Below are 10369 nucleotides of genomic sequence, written 5' to 3' on the forward strand. Positions count from 1 at the left end.
GGCAGAGCATGAGTTTCTCTCTCTGTCAGTAGCTCAGTAAAAATGCATGTCTGTGCAGTGTGTGCAGCTGCTGTTGACAGACACTCCCTGTTAGCTGGGACCGTGTTGGTAGTCTGGAGCATGATATCCCATTTTGGGCACTGGGCAGAAAGATGGGCCCAGAGTAGAGTGACAATAATCAGAGATCCTGAAGGTCTGATTTGCAAGGAATGTTTGAATCAAGTGGAGTCATTAGTAAAATGTGTTAGGAAGGACAAGAATAGCTGGTGGTGCCTTGTGGACATGTAGAGGTTCCCTTGTGTTCTCTTCAGCCTATCTTCCCATTTCCTCCACCATCTTCCGCATTCTCTATTACCTCACCCTGCCCACCTCAAACTTTCCTAACTTTTCAGTTAGGAGATTTATGCACAGTGCTTCTAGTTGTTAAGCTTGTAAAGAGCTGATCAGGAAAATTTAACTTCTTTCATTACAATTAACATCTCCTGTTTGATTTGATTTGATTTGATTTTGATTTGTATGGCAAGAGCTACTTTAGGGGATGACATTGTTAAAAGAAGTCTATTCAGCCTTTATCATTGATCATATTTCCAGCTGTATTTCCTAGTGTAGTGCCTGAATACTTCCATTGCTTTCTGAGATAATAAGGAACAACCTTCCTGGGGCTCTTGGTCCAGGAGCAAAATATCTCTGCTTTATTTTTTCCTCCATCCATCGTTCTCACGGGCATATGAAATGTACCACTGAAAATTCAGTGTGAAACTCTTGCTTCAGAAAAGCTTAAATAATGGGAAGTTCTTATCTAGCAAATTCTGGATAGGTGACCAAAAAAAAAAAAAAAAACAAAAAAACCAAAAAACAACAAAAGAAACCCCAAAACCAAAAAAATCCTGAACAACCCAAACCCCCAAAACCCTAAACAATTATAAATATTTCCACTTAGCATGGCAGCTTCCTAAGTGGCTAAGATAGTGCCCATGGGAAGATCCTATACTTCTAGAATAGCTGAAGATAAATTAGGATTTGAACATTGTGATAATTTTGTTTGGATTTCACTTTAGCCTGTTCTTACCACTAAGTGAAACAGACATGTACAATGCTAAGGATGTGTGTCTAATGCTAAACAAATCCATTTGCACATAAACCATGAGTACACGGAGTCTGTATTTTGCTAATGGATGCAGTAGCATACTATAATTAAGATTTGAGAACACACAAATGACAAACCCTTGATAAAAGTGGTGACCTGCAAAGTCTTAGTGGTAAGCTAGAGCTCCACTAGGATACTGTATCTTCCTTTAAAATATGATGGATATTGAAAAATGCATCAAATGTCATCAAAGTTATATAGATAATTTCTTGTCAAAAGTGTTCAAAGTAACATTCAGATTTTCTCTTTTGATGTGAATGGGGGAGTTATTAGGGCAGAATACGTCCCATAACATGATAATAAACACCTGTTCCTCCTGAGCAACCAGGTGTCTTCCTCACTGAGAGCTGACTGTTTGCCTTAGTGCTCTACAAAGCAAATTTACAAACCCTGTGTGCCAGGAAGTTCTCAAACTGGAAAGCAAACAGAGGATGGAGACAAAATACACCAGGGCATCCAAACCAAGTCTAGTAGAGCAAATAGAAAACATCAACAAAAATAAATGGAGTGAGGGAGCAGAGGGTGTGTTGGAGATGTTTGCTTTCTTGAAGAAAATGAAAAAAAATCAAATTTGTGGTGTTTTGAATACAACTCGGGAAAAAAAAAAAGCAAAAAAAAAACCCAACTCTATTAAGAACAGGAAAGAAGTTGCTAAAGTAAAGCAATATAATTCATGATGGAGTGAAGTCCATGAGGTCTTAAAAAATAGCAAGAAGGATCCTAGAAATAAAATTTAGGTAGAAGCAGGTTTCATATTACCTACAGATAGCTAAGAAATGTGAGGTTACTGAGTAGAAGGTGTGCACAAAAACCTGTGTTTGCACTGAAAACTGGAGTTTTCAAAGGCAAATGGAACTCTTTGCAGTTAAAGACATATCTAGGTAACATTAAAACATGGCCAACTGATCACCAGATCCTGGCTCATGGTTGAAAGTAAATTTAGAAAAAATTCATCTTGATGAAACTGTACAGTAGTACCACAGAATGTCAAGAGAAATCTTGGAAAATAGATTTTCTAATTACTATCTGCTTAGTTTTAAACAGTGTAATCCACTTGAGTGGTGTGGAATTCTTTTTTCTTTTAATCTTCTCAGGTAGAAAATTTTTTGTTTCTTTGGGTTTCTAAAAGAAGAAAAAAAAATTAGAACAAACTTTTTCCTTTCATGAACTGTTTGATTCCTTATCAGCTCTAGTCTTCCCAAGTTTTTCCAGCTTTCTAATGCTGAATTGAGCACAGGTGGGTTTTTTTCAACTTTTGATGTTGCCTGTACCCTGATTTCTTTTCTGGTGTGTGGTTGGCTTGCCAAAGTGCTGAAAACTTCTATTTGAACACCATAAAAATTACAAATGAGGTCAAAGTTATGATACAACCAGTGCAGGAATGAGGCAGTATCTGGTCTTGCTGCTGCCTTTCTGTGCTGGGTTTGTATTTAACTCCAAGCATAATTTGTCTTCTGAGCACAAAACTGATTTTTTAATTTTATTTTTTTTCTGGCACACTGGTGTTTTTATATTGCTTTTAAAAATCAAAGAAATGTTAGGAAGACTTGTTATTGCCAAAAAAAAAACTCACAGAGGATCAGTATCCAAGGAATCAGAATTTAGAAACCTGAGCTTACAGTGGGATTTGAAGGACACAAGGGTGTCTACAATAGATGTCAGGCTTGTGATGAGATTGTAGAAATTGAGGAGCAAAGAAGGAAACAAATAGAGGTCTGTTGTGACCAAAGTTATGAAAGAGAGAGGAGGAAGGGACACCACAAGGAGGTGGATAATCCTGGGTAAGATTTCAAAGTTTTCAGAGCACACCCAAATCAAACCTCTGTGGTCCCTGACATTTTGCCTGTTACAAGCCAGTGCAGCATTCCATCCAAGTGTATGTTGAAAATGTGTTTTGAACTGGAATAACTCATTAGAGTGTGTTCCTGAGTAATGAGTCAGTAAGGGGTGAGGAATTACACAGCCTAGGAGGAAATTACAGTGGCATGGGAGACTGATGATGTACAGCTCTCAGACCAGAAAAACTGGTAGATGAAATTAGAAGTGAAATTGCTGCTTTACTCTGTCTCTGAGGTGGCATTTCTGCAAAACAATAAAACCAAGATTTTTGGTACTAAGGACCTGAAATATGTTTCCCACTGCCTGCCAAATCTCAAGTTAAATGTCAATATTGCTTTCAGACAGAGATTCAATTTTTAAAATGTCCTGGAGTGAATCATGTGTCATCTTACAGAAAGTCTTCCAGCCAGACCAAAGGCATTTTCCCCCTTATATGCAATATGGGCAATGAGACACAACTGAAAACAGGAAAAGAGCTTTCAATGGGAAATATAGGAAATACTTTAAAAAATATTTACAAAACAGAAGAGGAAGCATCAGGCCCATTATCCTAGAATTAAAGTACTAGTTCAGCAGTTTTCTGTTTATTTTCTAGTCATGAACATTGGTTTCTGGTTTTCTTCTTGCTAGCTATATGTACATCAAGCCTCAGTTAAAACAAGACAGCAGACTCTGATTTTTTTGTTCTGTGAACTGTGTAACAAATGTTCTCTTCTCAGCAGTTTAATGTGATATCACATTAGTTAGAAAAATGACCTATATAAGATTGTGTGCACCATACCCTGGTGGAAAATACACCAGAATAAAGTTGTAAGGATTTATTTATAATGCACTAATACAGAAGTTAGGAAGGTGTAGTCATCTTGTTATACAGATAATTTTCATTTATATGGGTCTGCTGATTATCAAACACTTCAGACTTGACCTCTGAGAAGACAAAAGTGGTATCAAAGTGATTTCCATCACCTTATTAGAAGCAGGAGAGCAAAAGACCTTGGTCTTAAATTAAGAATTCAGGTTTGAAATAAAAAAAAATCTGTATAGAGTTCCCATGGGGTTTTTTATGAGATTTTTTTTTTTGTGTGTTTCTCTGTAACTTACTGATTTATCTACTGCTCTTACTTTTGTTTTTCTTTAGAGCTCAACCTCCAAAATAACAGTGCATTTAAAATTCAGCATTAAATGAATAAAGACCTGCCATGCTAGAAATCTGTAGTGGCATCACACTTGGGATTTTTCTGTTGGCCACATCTTCATTCTGAAACCCAGCTGGGGAGTTTTGTTTCCTGGATTTTGAAACAGTCCAGTGTTCCCTGTAATACCACTTTGAGACATCTCATATTTTTCCTGCTTCCATCTTGATCTGTTCTGCTCAGTCCCTTCTTATTGCTCATTCCCAGTTGTATTCCTGACTCTTTTTCCATGTTGGAAACCTTTGCATCACACATGCACTGGACACTTCTTTGTTTACTAACCTTTGATTGTTGCTTTTGCAAAGATTTTGCTGATAGTGGTTATGAGGCATAGCTTTGTTTTTTTTTTTTTTTTTTTGTTTTAATAAAGATGTGGCATAAGGCATTTCTGTTCAATTAAGTTATTCAAAGTTTATATTTATGCAGGTAATTAAATGAGATCCTTGTGTGGTTTTCTTAAAGTGCTTTGGTTCAGCTGGTTCTGTCTTTACTCATGCCACACAGTATTCTCTAACATTTTGAATTCATTCCTTAGTCTTATAGTTCAGCTGTAGTTTTTCAAAAATTTCCTGTGATTTATAGGGCAAAAAGTTTACTTACTGTACCCTCAGTGGAGGCAAAGAAGTAGAAATTAATAATCATTCATTGAAACATTTTACACTGTTATATTGTTCTCAGGAACCCATTCTTGGGGAGTTTGGGAAATATTTCCATAATCTGATGTTACAAGACCATTCAGAAAGTGAGTTCATTGGAATTTATCTTTGGAAAAGCCTCTCTGTCCATTGATGGGCATGGAAATGTGCCTTCTTCAATAGCTAAATTAGGTATCAAAAGCCAGGCATAGGACAATCATTGCCCTTTGTTTTGAGCTCTTGTAAAGTGTGATATTAAACTTGACGAAAATTAGAGGACAATTCTCATAACAGACCTGAAGTAAATTTCAAAATTCCCACCTCACTTTCTTCTCTGACAGTTGAAGTAGTGCAAAGTCCCTTATGTTATGAAATCTGCATTGCCTTTTATTTAGGGAGTGTCCTGCATGACTCCAAAGAAGGACCTTCTGTATTTTAATCTGGGGAAAACAAATTCTGGGTCTCAGAGAACATATTGCCCCATAATATTTGCTGAAAGCTTTTACATAGCAAGGTTCTCTTTTCTGTATCTTGGCATACTTTTAGTCAGTTTTATTCCTGGAGACCAACTCCTACATCATTATAACTTCTATTATAAATCTAAGGAAATGTCAATATTCCATCTGAAGGACAAAGCTAAATGTAGAAGTTGGGTTGTGCTTTACACATACAGTGCTCATGCTATGAAGGATCCAAAAGCAGCCCTTTTTGAGTGTTTCATAAAATAACCCAAGTATATAAAATAAGAGTTGAAAAGGGGATTTGTACTCAAAGGATTGTCCTTTGCTCTTCCCACATAAAGTTCATTCCCACTTTTTTCTGCTCATTATGAATACAAAAATCCTGCAAAGCCTTCTTGCATTTTTTTCTGAGTGCCATTCAGATAATACAAGAAGAGCTCTTCTTCATATCAGAGATGGGACTGGAGGTGAAAACCAGACGTGGTTGGAAGTGCCCTTGTGTAGCTGCAAAATGGCATTTCAGAGCCAGCTGGCCTCATCAGAACCTGGGAGCACATTTACAGTATCTTTAGGCAGCATCTCTCTCTAGGAACAGCAATTCTCTGGTTTTTTGAAAGAACCTGCTGTATTGCTTGAAAAGAATTTCTAGTATGTCATTATTGTGATATAAAAAATGAGTAATTTTTTTAGATCTGCAGGTATAAGGTGGAGCTAAAAAGCTCTGAAAGGTGCAGGTTTGGGAAAATAATTCATTATAAACTGCAATTTGCAATTGCTAAATCATCAAACTACATACAAATTTGGGAGTGGCAGGAAAATTATTGAGCCACTGAGGTGTGTATCTATATATATATATTTATATGTATTGCTTCAGCAGTGTTTTCTTGATTTTTTTTCTCATAAAAATCAATGATTTTGAGACAGTTGAAAATAATGGATACCCTGAACTTATTATATGGACTCTTGAAAGGCAAATCAGCACATATTCTGGGACTTGAATTTTGAAATGATAATGTCATGCTCTGTGTGATGGCTTTCAAGTTGTGTGGAGCTTACATGTAGAGGTAGGGCAGTAGATAGGGCTTGTAGCTGTGCTAAGTTTTCATAAATCCTATAGCAATAATAAAGCTGATCTGCTTTTTCATGCTAAACATTGTTCTGGAATTTCAGTATGTTGAGAAACATTGGCTTTATAAGCAGTCATGTGTTTCTAATTCAGCAATTTTAATTACAGGAAATTTAACGATAATGAATAGTAACAAAAAATAAAACATAAAGGAGAAAAAGACAAAAGACAACTTAGTTTCCAACCCAAGAAAAGAAGCCTTTTGGTAATAAACTGGTGGCTTTACATTGGAAAATTCATTTGTTGTATTTAGAGCATATATGCTAACTGTTAGCAGCAGTCTTTAATTTTATTTTTGCTTTCCTTTTTTATTTTCTCTTTGGTTCCCTTTTTATGGCTGCAAATATCTATTTAATAATTGGGAAAACATGATTGTAAGGCATGATCCTAAACAGGAAGGCAGCTGGTGCCTTAAGACTTTGGTAAAAGGATATCAGATTTTGTCATTGCTGTAAAATCAGTAATAAATTTAGGCAAGATTTTGGCCCTGCTGAACAAGAGTTTTGCCATTTCTTTCAGCAGAGTCCAAATTTCATTGCTGGGGTGTGATAAGTAATAGCCTGAGTCAGAGTCTGTGGCAAGCAGAGGAAAGCTGCCTCTTTGGCTTGCCTTGGCTGACATGCTTGTGGTCCCTGTGTCTGTATCCCTGTGGGACCCAACCTCTGCCACTTGTGCCTTTCCCAGCAGAGTATCTGATGATGGAACAGGCACAAAGGTATGTAGTCTTCTGCTGCATTGGTTTCCTTTTGTTTTCCAAAAGTGGTGGGAAAACTGTTTGAAGGAGTTGCTGATGCTGTGTCCTCTCTGCTTTAACTTTTAATAAATAAGACTTCAGTATCCCAGTTTTGTAGGAGGTCAAAGAATGAAATAACTGAAAAAGAAATCTTCAGCAATTCACACCAAATTGAGCATAAGATGATAAAGTGTAGGATCCTAGGCCTGGAGAGCTGGCCAGTTAAAATACCAAATGACCAAATTAAAAATAAAAGACAAATTCATGCTATTTTTGGGAACTGTGGAGGTCATTTGCTCATGGTGATACATTTGGCCAAGAGCAGCAGCATCCTATATTAGACAGGTTTCATTCAAAATCATCTTTGATATAGAGCATAATCAATTAACTATGGTGATCCTCATGTCAAATGTTATAGCTGATGTATTAGCTTTACCTAACCCCGTTGTAGATTTATTTATGGGCTGCATACCCTGGCAACATACATAGATTTAGGGCATTAAAAAAAAAAGTGAACTGCTAAGTAATGTGACAGCTTGTCTGGTTGCCACTTTTTTTTTAGAAATTGAATTATCAAATTTCAAAAATACAAACTTTCAAAACTCTGCAAGTTCCAAGTAGTGACTGACAGACACGTTCTTAATTTTCTACACCTTCTTTAAAAACATCTTTTGAATTCATTTTGAAATTGACTGCAACTTCCTTTTAACTTCAGTGTAATTCTACTTCCTGTTTAAGAGATGTTTCTTCATAGCCCTTCTTTTGGAATGTTCAGTAACAAAAATAATAGCAACTTTAAATATGGTGAAATTTTGAAACCTATTTTGTAGTCTAGAGTGTTGTTTGAAGAACAAATGAAAACCTAAAGTGCTTGTTTTTCACATCTGAAATGCCTTAGGTTTTAAAGAAATCTCAGTGCTTTCCTTTGAAACTTACAAAAAAAAATCTGATATTTTTAAACCCCAAGGATCTAACCTGAATCTCACCCAGTAATTTCTGGTTTCTCTGTGCATACTTATAAGCAAAGATCAGGCAACTATGATAATAAGAATTTCTGCCATCTTTGCTTTTAAGCTAGAACATCTTGATTTGTTTCCTTATTTTGTTCTTGGTGTCATGCCCTCAACTGCCTGCTAAAAATTAACCAGAAAGATGGGAAGGCATGTTTGCAAGCTAATGAACTTAGCCATTTTAGTTTCTGATGTTCAAATGCAGCACAGTATGTTCATGATATGTGTACAAAACTAATGTGATACATTACAGAAGATGGAGCCAGGCTCCTCTCAGTGGTATTCAGTGAAAAGTTGATAAGCAATTCTATTTAAAATCAATTTGAAAAAATGGTAGCTTTTTACCTGGGGGTGTTTAGCACTGCAGCAGGATGCTCAGAGAGGCTGTGGAGTGTCCATCCTCAGAGATATTTAAAATCTGATGGACACAGCCCTGAGCAACCTGATTGACCCTGCTCTGAGCTGAGCTGACCCAGGCAATCTCCAGAGGTGCCTTCCTGCCTCAGTTTTCTGTCTGAATCTGTAATAGAGTCTTGGCTAATATAATAACTTTGAAAAACATAGGAGACTGTAAGCTAATAGTCTTACAGAAACACAAATCTACCAGATTCTGAAATTGTATTAGTTGTACTTACAAGATATAAAATATAGAGATAATATGTATTTTGGATAGTATTCAAAGCCAATCTTAAAACAGAACTTGGTAGCTCTGTTCCTAAATTAAAAATCAAAGTATTTTTACTGTCATCATAAACAAGAGGATTCTGAAGAGTAAGACCATAGAAGTTGGAAAAGCAGAAAAGTCACAATGTTAATACTGTGTTTAAAACCATGTCCTAGAGGCAGACATTAACCAGCTGAAAAGCACGTAAATTAGGATCTTTTGAAAATGCTGAGTTGCACAAATCATTCATAAAATTGATGTATGTTGACTTTCTACTTTCTTTTTTTTTTCTTCCATTAAAAGTGTGTTTTCCCCTTGAAGCTGCCCCAGTCTCTTAGGAGCTGTGCTCTGTCCCTGATTCTGGAAACTTTGGTGTGCATTTATGTGGAGAGCTAAAGATGTCAGTGGGGTCTGAGTGCAATATGATGATGTTGTTAACAGATTTATTTTCATACTGGGATGGCACTCAGAGCCTGAGCCCAGAGCCTCTCACTCTGTTAGGTACACTCAGCACAGAGCAGGAGAATTTCCTGCCCAAGGAGCTGCTTCTCAAGCACACAGTCAGGCTGTGTCCCCAACAGCTTCCATGTAATGACATTGGTATGGCCCACCTTCCCCCAGCTTTCTAAGGGGGGACTTTGGGGTATAGCTTCCCTTGGATTAATTGTAGCTTTTTAGGGAAACTGTTCTTGAAGGTAAAAGGTACACAGAAGAGAGGAAAATAAATTAAGGAGTTATGACACATTTGAAACGCTGGAATGAGCAGGTGGAGGAGTGTGTCTGATATCTGACACTTGGGTTGTGTATTTGCTTGCCAAAAACTGTTTTAAGAATTATTAATTGTTATGTATTTGCAGTAGTTGATAATGGAAAAAATCATCACTTCTTTTTTTTTCTTTCTTTTTTTTTCTTCCTGAATTCATAGGTGCTATATGCAGATAGCTATGTGAAACACAGCTTCTAAAATGGTGCCCTTTTGCTGCATCATTAGCTAATGTCCTCATGAGTAAACAAAGAAAAAAATCCCAAATTTATAAACAGTTCTTTTGCCTTTAAATTAGCAATTGCATATTTAGTATGTGTTTGTTTACTTTTTTTTTTATTTTAAACTATAGTTTAAAGCAATAAACGAAAGCTTTGAATAGCATACATGGACATGTTTTAATATATTCATGAGTGATCAAAATACAGTACAGAAATCACATATGCTGCTCTGTTGCTACTTTCAAGGTTCAATCCATCATTCTGGAGCCCAGGGGGCTGAGATTTGACATCCTGCCTAGAAACCATACTTCAGATTGGCTGGAACCATGCCATCTCATGTTCAGGTTAAAAGAGCAGCTGTAATTTGTCTGGGTAGCACTTTAACTATGCACAGCAAATTGTAAAACCCATTTTCAGTAATAAACTGGAAGATAAAATAGGTCCATTTGCTTCATTTCCTGATCCATACAAGATTTTCATCATTTTGGTACAATACTTCTTGGAGTTACAATGATGTAGATTTCTGTAACAACCTTTCTCAGATTAGCAGTTTTATTTAGCCTATATACACCATGTA

This window comes from Haemorhous mexicanus, chromosome 2 (genome assembly GCF_027477595.1).
Source record: "Haemorhous mexicanus isolate bHaeMex1 chromosome 2, bHaeMex1.pri, whole genome shotgun sequence".
In the NCBI taxonomy this organism is placed as follows: domain Eukaryota; kingdom Metazoa; phylum Chordata; class Aves; order Passeriformes; family Fringillidae; genus Haemorhous; species Haemorhous mexicanus.